The sequence below is a fragment of the Euprymna scolopes genome, chromosome 21 (genome assembly GCF_053919585.1).
Source record: "Euprymna scolopes isolate OS-2025 chromosome 21, ASM5391958v1, whole genome shotgun sequence".
NCBI lineage: Eukaryota > Metazoa > Mollusca > Cephalopoda > Sepiida > Sepiolidae > Euprymna > Euprymna scolopes.
Window position 1 is genome coordinate 64,352,123 of NC_136502.1, and position 24,829 is coordinate 64,376,951.

General features: G+C 31.4%; 1 protein-coding gene and 1 pseudogene across 17 annotated transcripts in view; both read right to left on the reverse strand.

Moving 5' to 3' along the window:
• The window catches only part of LOC145242419 (P2X purinoceptor 4-like), a 691,075-nt gene that overhangs the window by 482,190 nt on the left and 184,056 nt on the right, over window positions 1-24,829 (reverse strand). The window lies entirely within an intron of this gene.
• LOC145243253 (U2 spliceosomal RNA) lies at window positions 20,225-20,358 on the reverse strand (annotated as a pseudogene).

Consider the following 24,829-nt stretch of genomic DNA (forward strand, 5'->3'; position numbering starts at 1 on the left):
TTATATATATATATATATGTATCCAACTATCTATCTATGTGCATCTTCAGAAAATTTTCGCCACATGCTTGGGAACAGAAACTCCATCTAGTGTCTAATTATTTTGTCATGCCATCACATGTAGCTTTAGCAGGTTATAATAAAGTATTTGTTAAAGGCATCTTCAGGGAGGTAGTATTGTCCTTCCATATTCAAGGTCACCCATCTGTTAGTGACTAGGTTCAAAGTTACTTAACCTTGGTGATCGGATTTACACACCAACACTGGCATGTCAATGTGAGTACAGTGGTTTAGAATGTTCCCACAATCACTGTGTTTTTTGGTTTTCTTTAACTGATGAGTCATCACTATTAAGACAACTTAAGTATAAAGGTTAATGAGATTAATTTTGGTTGTCAGTTGAATAATGAAGAATATTATGTGAGAATCGAAAATGATGAATGGAATGAATAAAATTACTTGACGTGCAACAAGAAACCATGATGCTATACTTTTTCATTATTTTTATTACTTATTTCAACACAACAGCAGATGTGTTTGTGCTTTTCAATCATGTTCTCACAAGTTTGAATAAATAAAAAGACATAAAATGAATAACGATATTAAAACCTGTTAAAGAATTCAATATTTGTCAGAATATTATCATATAATGTGCTAGGCCATTAAAGCAAACATCGTTTATTTACCACTGTTGTCATGAAACTTGTTCTGGATGCAGCCTCTCCTAAAACAAGTGATAATGTATTCTGAGGATTCTTTTGCTATTGATGCTCATCGTTATTGATTTAACATCCTTCTTTTTTTTTTTTTCATTTTTCTTATTTTGTTTTAGTTGGAGATGGGGAATCCTACCAGATATCAGACATTCACCTGGCATCTCAGACATTCCAACCACGAGATGTTTTTTTAAGATTCTAACCATCTCTTTAATTGCGATTGTTTGTATCTCTCTTGCACTTGGTTTACTTGGTATATTTGCCAGATAGTTTATGAAATTCTTTTTTATAAGTCCGGTTGTTCCTATAATTACTAGAATGATGGAGATCTTAAGATTCCAATTTCTTTTCATGTCGCACATAAATTACATTACTATTTCGTTATCTTTTCATGTCGCACATAAATTACATTGCTATTTCGTTATCTTTTCATGTCGCACATAAATTACATTGCTATTTCGTTATCTTTTCATGTCGCACATAAATTACATTGCTATTTCGTTATCTTTTCATGACGCACATAAATTACATTGCTATTTCGTTATCTTTTCATGTCGCACATAAATTACATTGCTATTTCGTTATCTTTTCATGTCGCACATAAATTACATTGCTATTTCGTTATCTTTTCATGTCGCACATAAATTACATTGCTATTTCGTTATCTTTTCATGTCGCACATAAATTACATTGCTATTTCGTTATCTTTTCATGTCGCACATAAATTACATTGCTATTTCGTTATCTTTTCATGTCGCACATAAATTACGTTGCTATTTCGTTATCTTTTCATGTCGCACATAAATTACGTTGCTATTTCGTTATCTTTTCATGTCGCACATAAATTACGTTGCTATTTCGTTATCTTTTCATGTCGCACATAAATTACGTTGCTATTTCGTTATCTTTTCATGTCGCACATAAATTACGTTGCTATTTCGTTATCTTTTCATGTCGCACATAAATTACATTGCTATTTCGTTATCTTTTCATGTCGCCCATAAATTACATTGCTATTTCGTTATCTTTTCATGTCGCACATAAATTACATTGCTATTTCGTTATCTTTTCATGTCGCACATAAATTACATTGCTATTTCGTTATCTTTTCATGTCGCACATAAATTACATTGCTATTTCGTTATCTTTTCATGTCGCACATAAATTACATTGCTATTTCGTTATCTTTTCATGTCGCACATAAATTACATTGCTATTTCGTTATCTTTTCATGTCGCACATAAATTACATTGCTATTTCGTTATCTTTTCATGTCGCACATAAATTACATTGCTATTTCGTTATCTTTTCATGTCGCACATAAATTACATTGCTATTTCGTTATCTTTTCATGACGCACATAAATTACATTGCTATTTCGTTATCTTTTCATGTCGCACATAAATTACATTGCTATTTCGTTATCTTTTCATGTCGCACATAAATTACATTGCTATTTCGTTATCTTTTCATGTCGCACATAAATTACATTGCTATTTCGTTATCTTTTCATGACGCACATAAATTACATTGCTATTTCGTTATCTTTTCATGACGCACATAAATTACATTGCTATTTCGTTATCTTTTCATGACGCACATAAATTACATTGCTATTTCGTTATCTTTTCATGTCGCACATAAATTACATTGCTATTTCGTTATCTTTTCATGTCGCACATAAATTACATTGCTATTTCGTTATCTTTTCATGTCGCACATAAATTACATTGCTATTTCGTTATCTTTTCATGTCGCACATAAATTACATTGCTATTTCGTTATCTTTTCATGACGCACATAAATTACATTGCTATTTCGTTATCTTTTCATGTCGCACATAAATTACATTGCTATTTCGTTATCTTTTCATGTCGCACATAAATTACATTGCTATTTCGTTATCTTTTCATGTCGCACATAAATTACATTGCTATTTCGTTATCTTTTCATGTCGCACATAAATTACATTGCTATTTCGTTATCTTTTCATGTCGCACATAAATTACATTGCTATTTCGTTATCTTTTCATGTCGCACATAAATTACGTTGCTATTTCGTTATCTTTTCATGTCGCACATAAATTACGTTGCTATTTCGTTATCTTTTCATGTCGCACATAAATTACGTTGCTATTTCGTTATCTTTTCATGTCGCACATAAATTACATTGCTATTTCGTTATCTTTTCATGTCGCACATAAATTACATTGCTATTTCGTTATCTTTTCATGTCGCACATAAATTACATTGCTATTTCGTTATCTTTTCATGTCGCACATAAATTACGTTGCTATTTCGTTATCTTTTCATGTCGCACATAAATTACGTTGCTATTTCGTTATCTTTTCATGTCGCACATAAATTACGTTGCTATTTCGTTATCTTTTCATGTCGCACATAAATTACGTTGCTATTTCGTTATCTTTTCATGTCGCACATAAATTACTTTGCTATTTCGTTATCTTTTCATGTCGCACATAAATTACGTTGCTATTTCGTTATCTTTTCATGTCGCACATAAATTACGTTGCTATTTCGTTATCTTTTCATGTCGCACATAAATTACGTTGCTATTTCGTTATCTTTTCATGTCGCACATAAATTACATTGCTATTTCGTTATCTTTTCATGTCGCACATAAATTACATTGCTATTTCGTTATCTTTTCATGTCGCACATAAATTACATTGCTATTTCGTTATCTTTTCATGTCGCACATAAATTACGTTGCTATTTCGTTATCTTTTCATGTCGCACATAAATTACGTTGCTATTTCGTTATCTTTTCATGTCGCACATAAATTACGTTGCTATTTCGTTATCTTTTCATGTCGCACATAAATTACGTTGCTATTTCGTTATCTTTTCATGTCGCACATAAATTACGTTGCTATTTCGTTATCTTTTCATGTCGCACATAAATTACGTTGCTATTTCGTTATCTTTTCATGTCGCACATAAATTACGTTGCTATTTCGTTATCTTTTCATGTCGCACATAAATTACATTGCTATTTCGTTATCTTTTCATGTCGCACATAAATTACGTTGCTATTTCGTTATCTTTTCATGTCGCACATAAATTACATTGCTATTTCGTTATCTTTTCATGTCGCACATAAATTACATTGCTATTTCGTTATCTTTTCATGTCGCACATAAATTACGTTGCTATTTCGTTATCTTTTCATGTCGCACATAAATTACGTTGCTATTTCGTTATCTTTTCATGTCGCACATAAATTACATTGCTATTTAGTTATCTTTTCATGTCGCACATAAATTACGTTGCTATTTCGTTATCTTTTCATGTCGCACATAAATTACGTTGCTATTTCGTTATCTTTTCATGTCGCACATAAATTACGTTGCTATTTCGTTATCTTTTCATGTCGCACATAAATTACATTGCTATTTCGTTATCTTTTCATGTCGCACATAAATTACATTGCTATTTCGTTATCTTTTCATGTCGCACATAAATTACGTTGCTATTTCGTTATCTTTTCATGTCGCACATAAATTACGTTGCTATTTCGTTATCTTTTCATGTCGCACATAAATTACATTGCTATTTCGTTATCTTTTCATGTCGCACATAAATTACGTTGCTATTTCGTTATCTTTTCATGTCGCACATAAATTACGTTGCTATTTCGTTATCTTTTCATGTCGCACATAAATTACGTTGCTATTTCGTTATCTTTTCATGTCGCACATAAATTACGTTGCTATTTCGTTATCTTTTCATGTCGCACATAAATTACGTTGCTATTTCGTTATCTTTTCATGTCGCACATAAATTACATTGCTATTTCGTTATCTTTTCATGTCGCACATAAATTACATTGCTATTTCGTTATCTTTTCATGTCGCACATAAATTACATTGCTATTTCGTTATCTTTTCATGTCGCACATAAATTACATTGCTATTTCGTTATCTTTTCATGTCGCACATAAATTACATTGCTATTTCGTTATCTTTTCATGTCGCACATAAATTACATTGCTATTTCGTTATCTTTTCCCTCTTTGTTCTGTTTAAACCAGCATCATTGCGGATACTAATTTCTATTAAAGTTGCTCCTTTCTTCTTCTTATCCCATATTACTATGTCACATTTTAGAAGCTGGAATATACTGGATTGCCTTTAGAAAATTACCTCCAAACAAACCTACTTCTGTCCAGATTTTTATTTATCCTCTTTTCCCCTCGCATCTTTTCTTATCACTTCATTCCATGGAAGGTGACGATGGTCTAGTGGTTAACGACACAGACTGACAATGTGGGTGTCCCACATTCAAATCCAGTTTGTTCCACAAAAATCATATAAAAAAGATTCAACCTTTTCAAATGAATCTTATATTACACTTCTGAATTTTATAAACTTTTTTGGGTGACTGTTCTCATCTTGAGTGTCATTTTCACAACATTTCAGTCGATATAACCTCCAACCTTCTTCAGAGGTATCTTGTCGAACTTGGGAATGCTTCTGTTGAAATCGGGAATTTGGACAGAATTTCAAAAGGAACCCTTTATTTACTTCACAAGGGTAGCATGCTCTCGTTCCAGCAGCCATGATCCTAAGTTATTCACAATTGTATTTTTTGGTCGATCACACTGAGAATTGAATCTTCAGGTGAATATTACTTTTACAAATAATTTTTCCAGGTACCACTGTGCCACGATTCCTTGCAAACAGTTCTAGTATGAATTTTGGGAGCCATGAACTTAGCTTATTTTTGTAAATATTACTATTTATTACTATATATATATTACTGTTTATACAGCCATGGTCAAAATTATGGAGCACCTATAAAAAACTTAGATAATAGTTTAAACCTACGCATTTAAAGGTTAAGAATTGTACAGTGAACAGTTGAAAGCAAACATAAAATATTTATTTTATATATAGATATAATTATATATATATATATAAATATAATTATATAGATAGATATAATTATATAGACAATTTATTATATAGGTTGTAGTATTTGTTTGCTTTCCAATATTTAAAATGATTGTCATACTAAAAGTTGTTTTTTTATTTTTTAGGTAATATTTGATTCATGCCAATGCTATAATAGTATATTTAATTGAAAATGCCACTAAAAAAAGCAACTTTCAAGGATTAAAAGGGCACAAATTGCTTCTTTATCTAGTGAAGGATATTCTCAGCTAGAAATTGCCAGGAAGATGGAATGTTCAAGGAAGAGAGTTCAAACCAGTGGCGTAGCTAGAGTAAACGTCACTTGGGGCGGTCTGCTCAAATGTCACCCTACTAACCCCCCCCCCACTTCACCCTATGCTGAATGGTTAGCTATCGTTAAATTTTTATACAAGCTCTACTTACTTTCTGACCAATACGTTACTACTTACACGTATAATCAAAGACAAAATTATATACGAAAAACCAATCACTTCAAATCCAAAGATTTTTTAAATGCAACTGTTCATAATATCACAATAATAAACTTATTTACTAGTATGAAAACTGGGTATGAAACCTTTTTAGCAAAAAGAACATAAGACGAGTCATTTAGTAAATGGATAAATGGGGCATTAGAAATGCCGTCAAATAGAAATGCCGAAAAAAGAAAAAAAAAAAACAGGAAAAATCAGTGAGTAAAATCGGAAAAGATGGTTTGAAAACAAAATGGCACGTAACAGCCGACCTGCCTTATAAACTCATGAAACAAAGCTAATAAAATAGAAGAGGATCAAGTGATGATAATAATAAATGAATGGGTAGAAAAAAAAGACGTAAGACACTTACAAAATAATAGAAACAGGTGAAGTATGCATGATTCCTCGTAAGTGCACAGTGAACGAGGCATAAAAAAATGACTAAGTTCAGCATTTGCCCTACCCCCTCCATTTAACCCCAAAAGTCCCCAGAGAACATCAAATCCTGGTGAAAATTAACAAATGGTGCAGTTTTAGGCCTTAATATATGTACCATGCAGAAAAAGAAATGACTAAGTCCATCATTTGCCTAACCCCTATTTAGCCCCAAAAGTCCCCAAGGCCTTAACATATTTAAATTTGAGTTCAGCACCATGCAAAATTGCTAAATAGACATACAAAGAAAATTTTGGACAAATATGGTAAAATAGTCCCCAAAATGGAATGTTTTTATTAGTCCTAAAAGAGCCCCTGGGGCACACCCAAGCGTTATCGCAAAGTATAGATACACAAAATTATATAGAAACCAGTTAGTTACAACTTTTCAGAAAGTTAAGCATCAATTTTTTTTATATAAACACAAAAGTTTCAATCTTAGCCATTTTAACCCAAAAGGCACCCCCTATGGGCAACTGGAGTTTTCCCGGAAAATCCGTTCTGTTACTTTTTTACTTATATCATGTTTAATGTTTGTGCAAAATTTTTAAAAATTCCAAGGCGTAGTTATTGAAAAAAGTGAAGACAAACGGACGAATGGACAAGGGTGAATTTACAGGTCCACCCTCCTTTTGTTGGGGGACCAAAAAAGAGAAACTGAGTTAATGCTCTTTTTGTTTTATATTTAAATCTTCACTAGAAAGAAATAACGGTACTTATGCACTTTTGTTAGCGCGATTTTTCCGAACCTTCATGAGCATTTCCGGTCAGATATTGAGAAGAACCGAAATATGCCAAGCTGCTTAGCCAATCGAATTCAAGTTAGCAGATGCTGAATAAATTCAATGATTTTTTTTCATTCGATTATTTTTTGTCAAAATTTACACTTTAATAAAGTTCTTTTTTTGTCAAAGTTTCCATTTGCAACTACCCTACCCTCTACATTAAAAAAATCATTAAATAACAAAACAAAGAAAAAACATAAACATGACCATTAACTATTAGCAAAAGAAAAAAAAATTAATAACTAACAAGAAAAAAAATTCATAACAATGTCTTCACCAGAAAAAAAAAAAAAAAATCAATGGTGCCCAATCAACAATAAATCAAAAAAAAAAATTTAATTAAAATGTTTCATAAAAAGACATGTGCAAAAATATTTTCTTCATATCTTATTTAAATTCTTTTAATTCGTTTTCCTTTTCTTGTTAGAATAAAAGTTTAACATTACCAATGGTGTTTTACCTATTTTTCCTTAAAGATATATTAGCAACTTTTTGCATTATTTTGTCTTCGAGTTTCTGCATCAGCATGTACCTATTCTTCCCGATATCTGCCCAGAAACGCTTGTGAAAGTTCGGAAAAATCATGGTAATAAAACTGCATAAGTGTCGAAAAAACTTTTATGCTATTTTTACAGTTTTGTTTCATCAGAGCAAATTTGAAATAGACATGTGTAAATTTTCATTTCTTCCATTTTTCATTCTGGTTTGTAGTTGTATTCATATAAAACAAAAACAAAAAATAAATAGAATAGAGTGTTACAAAGTGGAGACAAAACAAATGCCAATAAATATTTTTATTTAATATTGTAACATTACATAAAACACTACACACCATCGTACTTTTATCTTTAAAAGCAAATGTTCACTTTCATAATATTTAAGTGCAAAACACAGCAATTCACAAAAGAATGTACCTTCAATATTATAGTCCTACAATGAATGTTTTCTTATTAAATGAATATATTTTTGCTTGTGGCAAACTGATCAGTGACATTGCCAATATCTATTTGTCTTGTAAATTCGTTTTCAATAAAACAGCCAGATCCAACATTTTTGACTGCCTCATGGTTGACTAGTAGTAATTTTTAATAAGTTTCAGTTTGGAGAAACTTCTTTCACACGATGCCAAAGAAACATATTGTCAGAAGGAATTTTAGAGCCAGCGTAATATATGGCAATGACTCAACAAAGTCCCACTTGATGATAAACTGGGAATTGCAGTATAGTCCAGTGCTTGGCTTCCTTCAAGTTTATTTCGGCTGTAGGTGTCGGCTTAAACGTGGAACGTAGAATTTCTAGACAAAGGTCTTCTTCAGATAGCTCATCATACACAGTTGTGAACTTGGTAACATATATTTCTTCCTCGCCGGCACAAATAATGATCTGGCTGAACGGCAGAAAAAGTACAAAAATGCCATTCACTGCCTATACTCGATATGAAAACGGTAAAGACACTTTGAAATTGCTTTCTTAGTCTCCAGCTGCAATGACAATCTAGCATTTCTTGCTCCTCTTCTGGCATTTTGTTCTTCTGTAGAGATATCAAGTTCTTCACATTCTGAAAGTGCTTGCTGGACAGCATTGTCAACGCTGCTCTTCCAAAAAGACCTTGAGGGCCTTTAGTTTGGTAGCAATCATGTCCAGAGTAATACCTGTTGTTTGCATGTACTTCTGAGCTATGTTTACTTCTTGTAAAACGTCACTCGAGAATAAGAAGATAGCAATGAAAGAAAAGTCGCATATAACTGGCAATAGATTGTGCACAGTGCCTCTTGTCTCATCACTTTCTTCGACATTACACAGAGCTTCAATAGTTTCCACAAACTGGTTAAACCTCTTCAACTTTCAACTTTACCATATGCCGACATACACATGAAAAGCTGATGATGAAAATAATGATGATGACTGATAATGAAAACAATTTTTAATTAAGCTGTTAAAGTTCAGACGAGCCAAAATGTTCCCACAAGTTTCATCTATTTAGTTTTTGGAAAGCCCGAATTCTAACGCAATCAGTTGTTATTTAGATATGACCATAATAAAGGTGGAAATTTTGACCCTCAAAACAAAAAATAACAGTAAAAACTTGTAAAATAAAATTGATTCATTTTAATTTTTAAAGTATTCTCAAGAAGAAAGATTCTAAAATATTTTATATATTGTTTTACTTTCCGTAAAACCGATGAATTGTTTTAAAAATTCCCCAAAATGCTAAAAACGGGAAAATTGGAACTACATGTTATTTCTATATATTTTAATATAAACAATGAAAACAACGCGATTTTTAAAAATCTCTCAGAAATGAAATAGATTAATTTCATTAATTTTTTACAGACTTATTTAAAAAAAAGGTTGAACTATATAAAAACTGAAATAAAATAATATCCAAAAATATCTCATATTTTGCCCCTATTAACACGATCTTATGAGAATTTTTTTTTTGGGGGGGGGAGTCATCTAGTTTGTTTACATAATAAAATATACTGGAATGATGAAAAAAACGTTGCTGATTTACACAATTTTTATTGATTTTTCAGAAATAGATTAAAATTGTTTAAGTTTTATGAAATTTTTAAAACTCATTATTTACATTTGACAGTTTATACCTTTTTGTAATTTCAAACTATTTCTGAAATTATTTCTTATTTTTTTAATGATTGAATTTTTCAAGGTTTGTGAAAAGAACTATGGAAGATTCGGTCTTAAAACTTATGAATAAACAGACAATCTTACTGTTAATAATTTATAAAAAAAAATTTCTTTTAATCAAAGCTGCTTTTGAATAGTGAATAATGAAATATATTTACAAATCGAGCATGAATAATTTTTTCTATGGAAGGCCAATGATCCAATAATCTGTTCACACGTTGCTGATAAAAATTATAGCGTTACTCGTTTCTCTCGTCAGAACAAAAATATAATTTCTAAACCAAATACCTGAAACAAGAGTTGATTAAATTTCTTTGTGCACAGCATGTTTTACAATCTGTTACTCTATACTCCTATACATATTGTTTTTTGTGTGTTGATATTCATATTAAAACCCCTTTTTTCTATTTATTTAAAAAGAAAATACAACTTTGTTATCCATAGATTATTAAATTGCATTCACTAGCAAAAGATCTAGCTAATTTGCATATTCTTTTTAACATTCATCTTAATTAATCCCTATTAGTTTTTTCGGTTTTCTTATGGGATGATCATCTTTAGTTAACTATTGCATATAATTATATTCATGCAGATATTCTACATGATTTATACTAATGTTTGTGCAAAAAGTTTAGTAAACATAAAACTCTTTCCATATATATTTATGCATATGTATATATTTTTGTTTAAAACATTTTGCCTACCAAACTCCTCTTAGAGTTTTTGGTCTACAGACATGAAACTTCATATATAAAATAACTATGTTTTAACCCAGGAAAATCGGTACAAAAGTGTGAAAATTAAAAAATAATGAAATTTATCAGGTGAAGGTCGAACGCCGGCATTACGAATATACATGCATAATGTAGTAGCTATTGGTTCACGTTTTAATTTTTAGCCAAATATATCTTCATATCTCAGTCAATAATGAAAGAAGAAAAATTAAATCGTAAACTATAAACACGATTCTCGGTGGTGGCACACGAGTCATTTTTTTTTTTTTTTTTAATCATTACTATATATTGGGTCAAATATAATATAATAAATATGAAATCTACATTAATCAAAATATCATATTTAAGCATATTTTATGACCGGGCAATGTTGGGCGCCCTGCTAGTATTAAATAAAAATGTAACTTTTAGTTTATAAGTCATACAAAAATTTTGAATTGGAAATAACTTTCCTAAAGTTAATTTAAGGTTTTAGTTAAGATTTTTTTTAAAATTCAGTTTTATAAATTAAAATTGATATTTCCTAGAATAAAGAGGGATTTAATAAAAAATAATTTAAATATTTTTTCGGGCTTCAAATTATGATATTGAAAATTATCACTTTTTCGGGCTACAAATTACAAAATTAATAATAAAGGAAATTTTGTCAGTTAGCAGCCTCTATATCAACAAGAAAGTAATTATTTTAGATGTTGTCTGCTCAAACATGACATTTTTTTTCTGGACTAATAGACATCTATATATGTCTTTTTCATAATATTTCAAGCCAAGGGAAAAACTTTTACTGTTATATTTCACTTGACTAATAATTGAACAAAATCTTTAACCAAGATATAATGTGTATTTGTACTAAGTTTTTTTTCCTATATTTTTAATCTATAATATTGCCTGTTTTTTTTTTTTGTTTTTTTCATATATATCGAAATTCACTTCCACCATTATATTTTTCTCATTTTTTTAAGTTTTTGGTTTTCTGCAACCTTAAAATCAAATTTTGTATGTTTTATGGAGTGTAGAATAATGTTTATATGCGATTTAAACCCTGATCCTTCTTCTTCAATATAGAGTAAAAATTACAGTGTATTAAATTCATTTTACTAGTTTTTACTTTTTTGTTATGCATGTCGAAAATTAGTACCATACCTAGTTGTTGCTGTATTTCAATACACAACGATGACAAGGACAAAATATTATTTACACAATATATTGAGGCTTTGATTTGTCTATATTGTCAACCCTTTTTGCACACAACTCCACAAACTTAGCAGTATATGATTAATTAAATACAAGTTGCTAAGTGCATAACATAAATAAATGCATAATTAAGTGGAAATAGTATCTTTCCCAAAAGTATCAGTGCATAAATGGTGGTAACAGATATATTGGGATTTGTATTTGGCATAAGCAATTTCATAGTCTGTGATCATATCCATGAGGCCAATCATGATGCACCTTTCACAATCTATTTCAGATTAATGCGTTTTAAATGTCAAGTTGATTTGTAAAATAAAGAAAAACGATGCTGATTAAAGTCCAGCTGAATTAAACATCAAGATAACATTAAAATAAATTAAATACTTAACCAACAGAGATAAGAAAAAAAATAATCAGAAAACCTTTTAACTCAAGATTTACAAAGAACTTTGTATCAAAGTCCACCTTCTCTGATTGAGGCTGCCTGACACCTGAATTTTCTCTTATGACAGAAAACACTTTCAGTAACAGATGGAATGCTGCCAAACTTTTCAAGAACCATGAGGTCCTAACAAAATTTCAATCATTGTACTTAAAAAACTGCAGCTGAAACTTGCACATATTTTTATGTTCAACCATTCCTTAAAAGAGAAACTTTTCAGCAGTCTGCTTGTCATACTACCGACGTCCCTAAGTAATATTCCTATTACTTATTAAAAAAAAGAGAGAAAAAGAAATATGACAAAAGAAAAGAGTAAATAAGAGAACAAAGAAACATAAAAGAAAGCTGGGGTGTGTTTTTGGTCAAGGTATGGTACTAACTAGAACTAAAATAGGATTTTAAAGCAAGGTGAGGACGTTATTAAAATAACAAAAGGCTGAACAATAGAAAGCAATATATTTTAATTAGTTTTAGGATTGGCAATGAGTTTTATGACAGCTTGACAATGTTTGGGAGTGTTGGTTTTTTGTGCCAATTTGTTTTAAGATAATTGGAGCTATGACATTTGACGACAGTCAAGAGTTGGACAAAGTCGGAGGCATATGGTACTGGAGAAGATGGAAAAATAAATTGATCAACCCACTGATGGTCACAACCTTGACATTCCCATTTAGAGGGTAGTTTCCCACATTATTAGGTTGAGAAGAGAGTTCTTGTGGAATTTTTAATTTTGATTTCAAATGATGTATTTTAAAATAAGTTTTCATTATAATACCTTTACTTTATATATCATTTTAAAGAGCGTTTTTCATTCTATCTAATCATTTAAATTATAATCGTTTTAAAACAATTATGCCTTCTTTTCAGAACGTTGAATACAATTAAAAAAAAAGCAAGTTCACACAATTTTCTTATTTCAATTCAAGCTAGGCTGAAAAGCTGCTGAAACGGTTCATAATATCAATGAAGCATTTGGCCCAGGAACTACTACTGAATGCACAGCACAATAATGGTTTAAGAAATTTTGTGACAGCAACAAAAGTCTTTAAGATGACGAGTGTACTGGTTGGCCATCAGACGTTGACAATCCATGCTCAAATGTTTGAGAATATGCTTCTGAATTAAACGTAACATATACACTTGAAAGAGATCGAAAAGACAAAAAACTTGATAAATCAGAGCCTCACGAATTGAATGACAACCAAAAGAAATGCTGTTATAAAGTGTCATCTTCCCTTCTTTTATGCAACAAGAACCCGCTTCTCAACTGGGTTGTGACTTGCGATAAAAAGTGGGTTCTTTATGACAACCAGCGATGCTCAACTCAATGGTTAGACACCGGCAAAGCTTCACGACACTTTCTGAAGCCAGAGTTGTACCAAAACAAGGGCATGCTACTGTTTGGTGTTCTGTGACTGGTATCATCCATTAGTCTTTTGAATGCAGGCAAAACCATTACAGCGGTGAAGTACTGTCAACAAATGAATGAAATACATCAGATTCGACAAAAACAGCCAGTATTATTCAACAAAAAAGGCCTAATTCTCCTTTATGGCAATGCCCGACTGCCAACCCTGCAGAAGCTCTGCCTCATCAGTCATACTCTCCAGACCTATCACCTACCTACCACTTTTTCAAGCATCTTGAGAACTTCCTGCAATTGACATCAAAAATGGCTTCAGCAACTTCATCGCCACCAGAATGCAAGATTTTTAGGTTACTGACATAAATACACTTGTGTTGCATTGTCAAAATGTGCTGATTCTGATGGTACTTATTTCGATCAATAAATTTTTGTTTTGAGCCGAGATATGTTCATCTGAATTTAACAGTTAAAAACCACAAGAACTTTCTTGTTAACCTGATAGAAACGGAATGTATTGGAGTCGGTATTTTCCTTTGTAGTCATGTTTTGTATTTTTTATATACTTGTGAATTCGTGCAAGCCTCACTTGACAGCTGTCAATGTGAGAGACAATAACACGGCCTAAAGAGAAGATGAAAGGGAAGACCAGAGAAACAATGTTGGGGTCAGCAATTGTTATCAAATAAGGGCCACATGGTTTTGTTACAAGTTCAGTTTTTAAAAACACTAGAAATTGGTACTCTGCATCTCAGTACAGACCAATCAGTTTGATGTGTGCATTTGAGTAAGCTGTTTGAATCAGTGATAAATCAGTAACAAGCAATATGAATTTAAACTTAAAAGATCAACAGCTGATGTGCTGACTGTAATATCACACATAATTAGTGAATCTGTAGATGGAAGCTTCACTTCTAGAGCAATAGCACTTGACATATAGTAGGGTTTGGCATAATGGTCTACATCACAAGCTATAGAATATCTGCAAATGTCCTCCAACCATTAGAAAAAAAGCAAATTTACTTTCTCACTGATAAGTTTATAAAAGTAGTCGATAAGCAAAAGTATGAAGCACATAGTATCAATACTGGTGTGCTTTAGGGATTCATTCTGGGACCAACCCTCTTTATCTGTATCAATGATCACCTAAAATACACTTGGAAATCATTCGTCATTATTTATGCAGTTGATACAATAATCTTCAAAGTGCATTAATGATCAAAATTTTTCTGATTCTCTATCTACTTACCTGGAGCATGTAGTACAATGGGAAAAAGTAACTGGGTTTTTTTTATGCATCTAAATCCAAGCTTCTCTCCTTTCAAAAATGAATGGCTCTTTCTTTAATGACCTTCATATCGAACATGAAATGGAAAATTTACATCAAATCTGTTGTTACAGTCACTGGAAAAATGGTTGGATCATTCTACCACTCCAGTTATTTATTTGTAAATAAAGTTAACAATATGAATGACATTTTATGGCATATTTCTTATCTTTGTTTACATTATTTTTTTTCAGTACAGTAATCTAATTACGCACTAATAAAATATTAGTGTGTTACACCTGAAAAATAATTATACTTCCTCAGTGTTCACAACTAATCTAATATATAACTCTCAATCTGTGTGTGTGTGTGTGTGTCAATATATAAATTTCAATATGTGTGTGTGTGTGTGTGTGTGTGTGTGTGTGTGTGTCTGTTTTTAAAATTGTATCTCCTAAACGGATGGTCGTTGGACGGCGTGCAGTAGCTCAAAAGATTGCATTTTTGGTGCAGAATTTTATCAGAGAAATTTACTCAGTTAAAATAATTGTAAGAGGTTCAAAAAGGGGTTCAAACTTGAAAGAAATGAGCGTAGCACAATGGCATTGTTCTGTGCATTCATACATCGTGTAAAAGAGACATCTATTTATTTAGATATTTTACAATACTGCTAAACCGGTTGTCCCTTTGGTGCAGTGGATAGAGTGACCAATTACTAACACAAGTGTTGCGGTTTCGAGCTCCACCATTTCCCTTTTTATTTTTTTTACATTCTGATATTCTTGATCTTTAAATGTTATTATGTAATAAATACACAAGAACACTTTTATTTACAAAATACAGAAGAATGTTTTTGATGTACGTAACGAAAATGTCATAGTCCAAATATATCATATATTGACTTATTTATTACATTCCAAAAATCACGTAAATAGATCAAGTACTGGCATTTTGTATTGAATTTACTTCTAAACTAATTAACCGATCATTATGAATATTAATTATGTGTATATGTTTATATATTTCTATGTCTTGGATTCACTCCTAAACTAATTAACCGATCATTATGAATTTTAATTATGTGTATATGTTTATATATTTCTATTTTTAGGATTCACTCGTTTACTAATAAACCAATCATTATGAATTTTAATTATGTTTATATGATTATATATTTGTATGCCTTGGACCCACTCCTAAACTAATTAACCGATCATTATGAATTTTAATTATGTGTATGCGTTTATATATTTCTATGTATTTGATTCATTCCTAAATTAATTAACTGACCATTATGAATTTTAATTAATTATATATTTCTATGTATTGGATTCATTCCTAAACTAATTAACCGATCATTATGAATTTTAATTATGTGTATGATTATATATTTCTATGCATTGGATCCACTCATAAACTAATTTTAGATTAGTATTGGATTCACTCATAAACTAATTTTAGATCTATATATTAGAGATAAAGTACTTGTACATTATCCTACCCAAGAAATACGGTACTTGTGCAGTATAGTACTCATATGAAACGAAAAACAAAAAAATCCTACCTGTGACGTGCATAAAAGTTATTAAAATCGAAAACCATGTTATATATTTGAGTAGCATGAATTTTAAATGACTTCTTCACTATAGCACCCAGATGAAAAAAAAACAAATTCTTACTCTATATGCACAGAAAATTTAGCATAACAGAAAATTACTAGTATCGAGTTCTTTCATTTTTAAATTAGAAAAGATGTACTTACAGTATCCTATCTAGGAAATAAGGTACTTGTACGGTGAAGTACCAATATGAAAAACAAAGAAATTCTTATCTGTGACGTACATAAGTTATCAAAATCGAAAATCATGTAACATATTCGAGTAGTATAACATTTATATGAAAAAGTTGGTGCTTCACTATAGTACTCTGATGTAAAAACAAACAAACTCTTACCTATAACATATAGAAAATTTAGCACAACAGAAAATTATGTAAATCATTTTAAATGTGTTGTACATTACCCACCCTAGGTAAGGACATTTTTTTTCCACATAAGTGCTGTAAATTTCCTGTCCTAGGGAAGGGACAATTATTCCATACATATGTTATGTAATACCCGTCCTAAGGTAGGTAAAATATTCTTTTGCTCAAGATGGCAAATGATACATAGACATAAAAAACTTCCTCTACTCTAAGAATAACAGGTATGTTAAAAAATTTTCTCATTGTCTTATACGATCCCGAGCAACACCGGGTGGCCTTGTTAGTATTCATAAAATTAATTTTTCATATATAAATTATGATTAGTATTTTTGATGACTTAGAGTACCAACCATTGACTTTTTGTTTAGAGTGGTGGATTTCTTTCTGAATTCATTTTAGACAGCAGGCTAAGTTTGGAGTGGTTGCCTAACTTGCTATTTGTTTCATCGTTTCCCCTTATCAGTTTGAAATGGAGGATAAAAAAATGCACGTTTTACTCACTATCTTTTGTGAGACAGAAAGGAACTGCATTTATTTCTATACAAAAATATAAATATTGGTCTTCATTAAAGTGGAATCTGTGGCTTACTTGCTATTGATATATTTGGCAATATTGAATTTTCTTGCTCATACGCTCTTATTCTGAATTTGTGGGCTGGCTGTTATAGTGCTGCAGATACTAAGTAGACATTGTTTCATCGTCCATATCTCTTAAACATAAAATTCTTGTCAGAAGATAAGAAATAACAAACACAGTGAATAAAAAAAATTTAAGAAAAACATTATGGCACATTTACCATTAACAATGAACTAGTCTGGCCCAGGCCTGAGCACAGCCATGCTGCTTTTTAAGTAAAAAAATTGAATTAATGCATAGAAGATGAAAAAATAACAGACTAATAAACACGTTAGGAAATTTTGCCGTGGTATAGAGGACCTCGGCCTAAAAGACTTAAATCCTGGCTGTATCACCTAAGCACTTATGGAACATCTTTGAAAGCCAGCTTAGAGTGAATATCAATTTTAGGATGCACAGACTTTACTCCATGCAATATCACCAGAGAACAGTAGAAGAACTAAACCTAGCCTTTGCAAAAGTGTTCAGTAAACTTATGCCAAGGTGTGATATTAATCAGTCCATCTAGAGGAGGGATCACAACGGTTAACAACCTGCAGGACACTGTTTGGATGAGTATGCTGGAAGCGTCTACCATTTGGTTCCAATGTCTTACAAGATATCTTCCAAGTAAAAATAGACCAAATCCTAGAGGGCCTCGATAGTGTGAACAGCATTGCTGACGATGCATAACCTCATGACCCAAACAGCCAAGGCTGAATTTGTATTCAACAGCAAGAAGTGTTTCATAAAGCAGCCGAGTCTATCTTTTGGAAATATATACACCTCTACTGGAATCAAACCAGAACTAGATAAGGTGTGCAACATTAAGAAAATTACAGTGTAGCGTCAATAAAATAAACCATTTAGTCAAGTGCTGTTTGTTATGGATTTAGCTGAATACGATATTAATCACTTTATTGGTACTTATGCACTTATGTTACCAGGCTGGCGTGTGTTTTGTAACTATTCTGTACTTTCACCTAACAAATTTATAAACAAAAAAGATATTGCCATATATATATATATAAGAGCAAATAATTAATAAAACATGCTTAAAAACACTTTAAGAAAGAGTTAAAAACATAATTTGAAAAGGAAACACTAAGTGGATAGTCCTTAATCTGCAGAGTTTCGAAGAAATACTTTCCTTCTCATCAGAGGGTCGGAATTAGCAAAATGCGTGATCAGATTTTGCTTGCAAAAGTATTTGATGAAACTGCAAGTAAGTCAAAGATCTTACTTGATAACAAAAAGTGAAGCATAGGGAATAGGGTGAAGAAAAAGGTTATTTCACATGAAGGGTAAAGTATCCAATGACAGTAAAATCCAAAGTGTAAATCCAAGAAAGTTAGTTAAATTTCTATTCGCACAAGTAAAATCCAAGGAAATCGCGCAATTGGAAGATGGTCCAAATAATCCAAAAGGCCATAATATTATAAGCTCTATCTCCTATTTGGTTTTATCGAGCTTTTACATCTGGTTGAGATTACTTTATAAATATTAATTCTTTAATATTTATAATTTACTTTAGTTTTGCCATCTTGGATCATTTTGGTAAATTTAATTGTAATTTTTATTTTATATATCTTCTATATATATAAAAGGCAAAAATCGGTGTGTATGTATGTATGTATGTATGTATGTATGTTTGTTTGTAACGCTAAAACTTTTGAAAGACGGAACCAGAGTTGACAAATTTGGTATCATATTGCACCTTGATCACCCGGATGACAAATATCGAAATTTCACGTCAAACGGACCAGTAGAAAGGGGTCAACTGATCGTTTTTCTCCTAGGGGGGCCCCCCAAAAAACCTGTCATTTTAACGTTATTCAATACGTGTCACGTGACGTGACGTCAGCTCAAACTTTTGACAGACACAACCAAAGTTGACAAATTATGTATCATATTGAACCTTGATCACCCGCATGACAAATATCGAAATTCCACACCAAACGGACCATTAAAAGGGGGTGAACTGATCATTTCTCTCCTAGGGGGGGCCCCCCAAAAAACCTGTCATTTTAATGTTAATATTACATAATCCAAAAACGCTTAGTCATGTCACGTGACGTGACGTCAACATCCAGTAATGGCGAACAAATGTAAACAAACACTTTGTTTTACCGATACTTTTGTAATTTCTCTTCTGCTTTGTTCTAGAGATTATTAAACTCCATGACAATGTCTCCAACGTATTTAACTGGTTAAAAATAGTATTTATACAAGAGTTTTAACGAAAAATATCAGGAAAAAATGTACAGGAATAAAAAAAAATTCAGCTTTCAAAATATTCGTCGATAAAAAAACCGATCTTTATATTTACGCTAGCCATTTTGTATATTACCACGTGACCTGCTATCTCTTAAACTGGAGGGGGGGGATCCACTTGAATCCAACAAAACCAGTAATTTTTTTTTTCTATTATATATACATCATTTTCTATAAAATTAAGTGTAGACTTTATAATTAAAACAAAAAATGTTATTCATACTAAAAAAAAAAAACGCTTAGTCATGTCACGTGACGTGACGTCAACATCCACTAATGGCGAACAATTGTACCTATTTATTATGCCTCCCCACGGGACAGTTAGACACCAGGGTCGTTTTTTTAACGTGGAGAAAAGGTACAAAAATAAAAATTGTCTCAGTCGTGGAGGATTTCTCCTCCACCGAAAGAGAACAAGAAATAGAAGTGCAGCATCTGAAGAACAGATACTACACTTTGATCTTGACCAAAAGGCCAAGAATGCGAACAATTATAAATAACAACTTTTTTCACAAAACCAACACCGTCTTTCTTTTTTTTCTCTCTCTCTTTCTCTCTCTCACCCACTTACTCTTCCCTCTCTCTCACCCTCTTTCTCTTGACGTCACACCACTGTTAAACTGTGGGGGGGGAACACATTCCCAGGCATTATCTCCTATAGATGCACATTTTATTAGAAATTCAGCTTTCAAAATATTAGACGATAATAAAAATATAAAACCAACACCCTCTTTCTCTTTTCTCTCTCTCTCACCAACTTACTCTTCTCTCTCTCTCACCCTCTTTCTCTTGACCTCCTACTACTGTTAAACTGTGTGTGTGTGTGTGGGGGGGGAAGAGGCAGCTTGAAAACCAACAAAAACAGTGCACAGTTTCCCAAGCATTTGGGGTGGGAAGGGGGGGAAGAAGCCGAGCGCACAGTTTCGTGTGAGAGAGAGAGAACAATTCTCAACCTATATACTCAACAAATTTTTTATCTACAGATTTGAAAGTTTGTATATAGGGTATTCAGACATATGGAAATATATCTAGCATAATCTATCTATTATATCTATAAAAGTGAAAATGTGTGTGTGTGTGAGGTAGCCAGAGAGAGAGAGAGAGAGAGAGAGAGAGAGAGAGAGAGAGAGAGAACAATTCTCAACCTATATATTCAATACATTTTTTATCTACAGATTTGAAAATTTGTATATAGGGTATTCAGACATATGGAAATATATCTAGCATAATCTATCTATTATATCTATAAAAGTGAAAATGTGTGTGTGTGTGAGGTAGCCAGAGAGAGAGAGAGAGAGAGAGAGACAACAATTCTCAACCTATATATTCAATACATTTTTTATCTACAGATTTGAAAATTTGTATATAGGGTATTCAGACATATGGAAATATATCTAGCATAATCTATCTATTATATCTATAAAAGTGAAAATGTGTGTGTGTGTGTGTGTGTGTGTATGCGTAAGAGAGAGAGAGAACAATTCTCAACCTATATACTCAACGTATTTTTATCTACGGATTTTAAACTTTGTATATAGGGTATTCAGACATATAGAAATATATCTAGCATAATCTATACATTATATCTATAAAAGTGAGAATGTGAGTGTGTGAGAGAGAGAGAACAATTCTCAACCTATATATTCAACCAATTTTTTACCTACAGATTTGAAAATTTGTATATTGGGTATTCAGACATATGGAAATATATCTAGCATAATCGATCTATTATATCTATAAAAGTCAGAATGTTTGCGTGTGGTTGTGTGTGTAAGGTTGCGAGAGAGAGAGAGAGAGAACAATTCTCAACCTATCTATTCAATAAATTTGTTATCTACAGATTTGACCATTTGTATATAGGGTATTCAGACATATGGAAATATATCCAGCATAATCTATCTATTATATCCATAAAAGTGAGAATGTGTGCGTGAGAGAGAGATAGAGAGAGAGAGAGAGTAAGTACAATTCTCACCCTATATATTCAACAAATTTTTTATCTACCGATTATAAAATTTGTATATAGGGTATTCAGACATATGGAAATATATCTAGCATAATCTATCTATTATATCTAGAAAAGTGAGAATGTGTGTGAAAGAGAGAGAGAGAAGAGAGAGAGAGAACAATTCTCAACCTATATATTCAACTAATTTTTATGTACAGATCTGAAAATTTGTATACAGGGTATTCAGACATATGGAAATATATCTAGCATAATCTATTATATCTATAAAAGGTAGAATGTGTGTGTGTGTTTGTGAGTGAGTGAGTGAGTGAGTGAGTGAGAGAGAGAGAGAGAGAACAATTCTCAACCTATATACTCAACAAATTTTGTATCTAAAGATTTGATAATTTGTATATAGGGTATTCAGACATAAGGAAATATATCTAGCATAATCTATCTATTATATCTATAAAAGTGAGAATGTGTGTGAAAGAGAGAGAGAGAGAACAATTCTCAACCTATATATTCAACAAATTCTATCTTTACAGATTTGAAAATTTGTATATAGGGTATTCAGACATTTGGAAATATATCTAGCATAATCTATTATATCTATAAAAGTGAGAATGTGTGTGTGTGAGAGAGAGAAAGAACAATTCTCAACCTATATACTCAACAAATTTTTTATCTACAGATTTAAAAATTTGTATATAGGGTATTCAGACATATAGAAATATATCTAGCATAACCTATCTATTATATCTATAAAATGACCATGTGTGTGTGTGTGAGAGAGAGAGAGAGAGAGTCAGAGAGAGAGAGAGAACAATTTTCAGCTTGTGTGTGTGTGAGAAAGAGAGAGAGAGAAAGAGAGGAAGGAAAATTCTCACCCTATATATTCAACAAATTTTTTATCTACATATTAGAAAATTTGGATATAGGGTATTCAGACGTATGGAAATATATCTAGCATAATCTATCTATTATATCTATAAAAGTGAGAATGTGTGTGTGAGAGAGAGAGAAAGAGAGAGAGAGAGAACAATTCTCAACCTATATATTCAACTAATTTTTTATCTACAGATTTGAAAATGTGTATATTGGGTATTCAGACATATGTAAATATATCTGGCATAATCTATGTATTATATCTATAAAAGTGTGAATGTGAGTGATGGAAAGAGCAAAAAATTCTCAACCTATATAACCTATAAAAGTGAGAATATGTGTGAGAGAGAGAGAGAGAGAGAACAATTCTCAACCTATATATTCCACACATTTTTGGGCACAGATTTGGAAATTTGTATATAGGGTAGGCAGACATATAGAAATATATCTAGCATAATCTATCTATTATATCTATAAAAGTGAGAACTTGTGTGTGTGTGTGTGTGTGTGAGAGAGAGAGAGAACAATTCTTAACCTACATACTCAACAAATGTTTTACCTACAGTTTAGAAAATTTGTATATAGGGTATTCAGACATATGGAAATATATCTAGCATAATCTATCTATTATAACTACAAAAGTTAGAATGTGTGTGTGAGAGAGAGAGAGAGAGAGAACAATTCTAAACCTATATATTCAACAAATTTTTTATCTACAGATTTGAAACTTTGTATATAGGGTATTCAGACATATGGAAATATATCTAGCATAATCTATCTATTTTATCTATAAAAGTGAGAATGCGTGTGTGTGAGATAGCGAGAGAGAGAGAGAGAAAAAGAGAGAGATAAAAATTCTCAACCTATACATTCAACAAATTTTTTATCCACAGATTTGAACATTTGTATATAGGGTGTTCAGACATATAGAAATATATCTAGCATAATCTATCTATTATATGTATAAAAGTGAGAATGTGTGTGTGTGTGAGAGAGAGGACAATTGTCAACCTATGTATACAACAAATTTTTTATCTACAGATTTCAAAATTTGTATATTGGGCATTCAGACATATTTCAATATATCTGGCATAATCTGTCTATTATATCTATAAAAGTGAGAATGTGTGTGATAGAGAGAGAGAGAACAATTCTCAACCTATATACTCAACAAATTTTTTATCTACAGATTTGAAAATTTGTATATAGGGTATTCAGACATATGGAAATATATCTAGCATAATCTACTATATCTATAAAAGTGAGAATGTGTGTGTGTGTGTGAGAGAGAGAGAGAGAGAGAGAGAGAGAACAATTCTCAACCCATATACTCAACAAATTCTTTATCTACAGATTTTAAAATTTGTATATAGAGTATTCATACAAATAGAAATATATCTAGGATAATCTTTCTATTATATCTATAAAAGTGAGAATGTGTGTGTGTGTGAGCGAGAGAGAGAGAGAGAGAGAGAGAGAGAGAACAGTTCTCAACCTATACATTCAACAAATTTTTATATATAGGGTATTCAGAAATATCGAAATATATCTAGCATAATCTATTATATCATTAAAAGTTAGAATGTGTGTGTGTGAGAGATAGAGAGAACAATTCTCAACCTATGCACTCTACAAATTTTTTATCTACAAATTAGAAAATTTGTATATAGGGTATTCACACATATGGAAATATATCTAGCATAATCTATCTATTATATCTATAAAAGTTAGAATGTGTGTGTGAGGTAGCCAGAGAGAGAGAGAGAGAGAGTAAGAACAATTTTCAACCTATATATTCAACAAATATTTGATCTACAGATTAGAAAATTTGTATATAGGGTATTCAGACATATGGAAATATATCTAGCATAATCTATCTATTATATCTCTAAAATTGAGAATGTGTGTGTGAGAGAGAGAGAGAGAACAATTTTCAACCTATATACTCAACAAATTTTTTTATCTACAGATTTGAAAATTTGTATATAGGGTATTCAGACATATGGAAATATATCTAGAGTAATCTATCTATTATATCTATAAAAGTGAGAATGCGTGTGTGTGTGAGAGAGAGCGACACAGAACAATTCTCAACCTATATATTCAACAAATTTTTTATGTA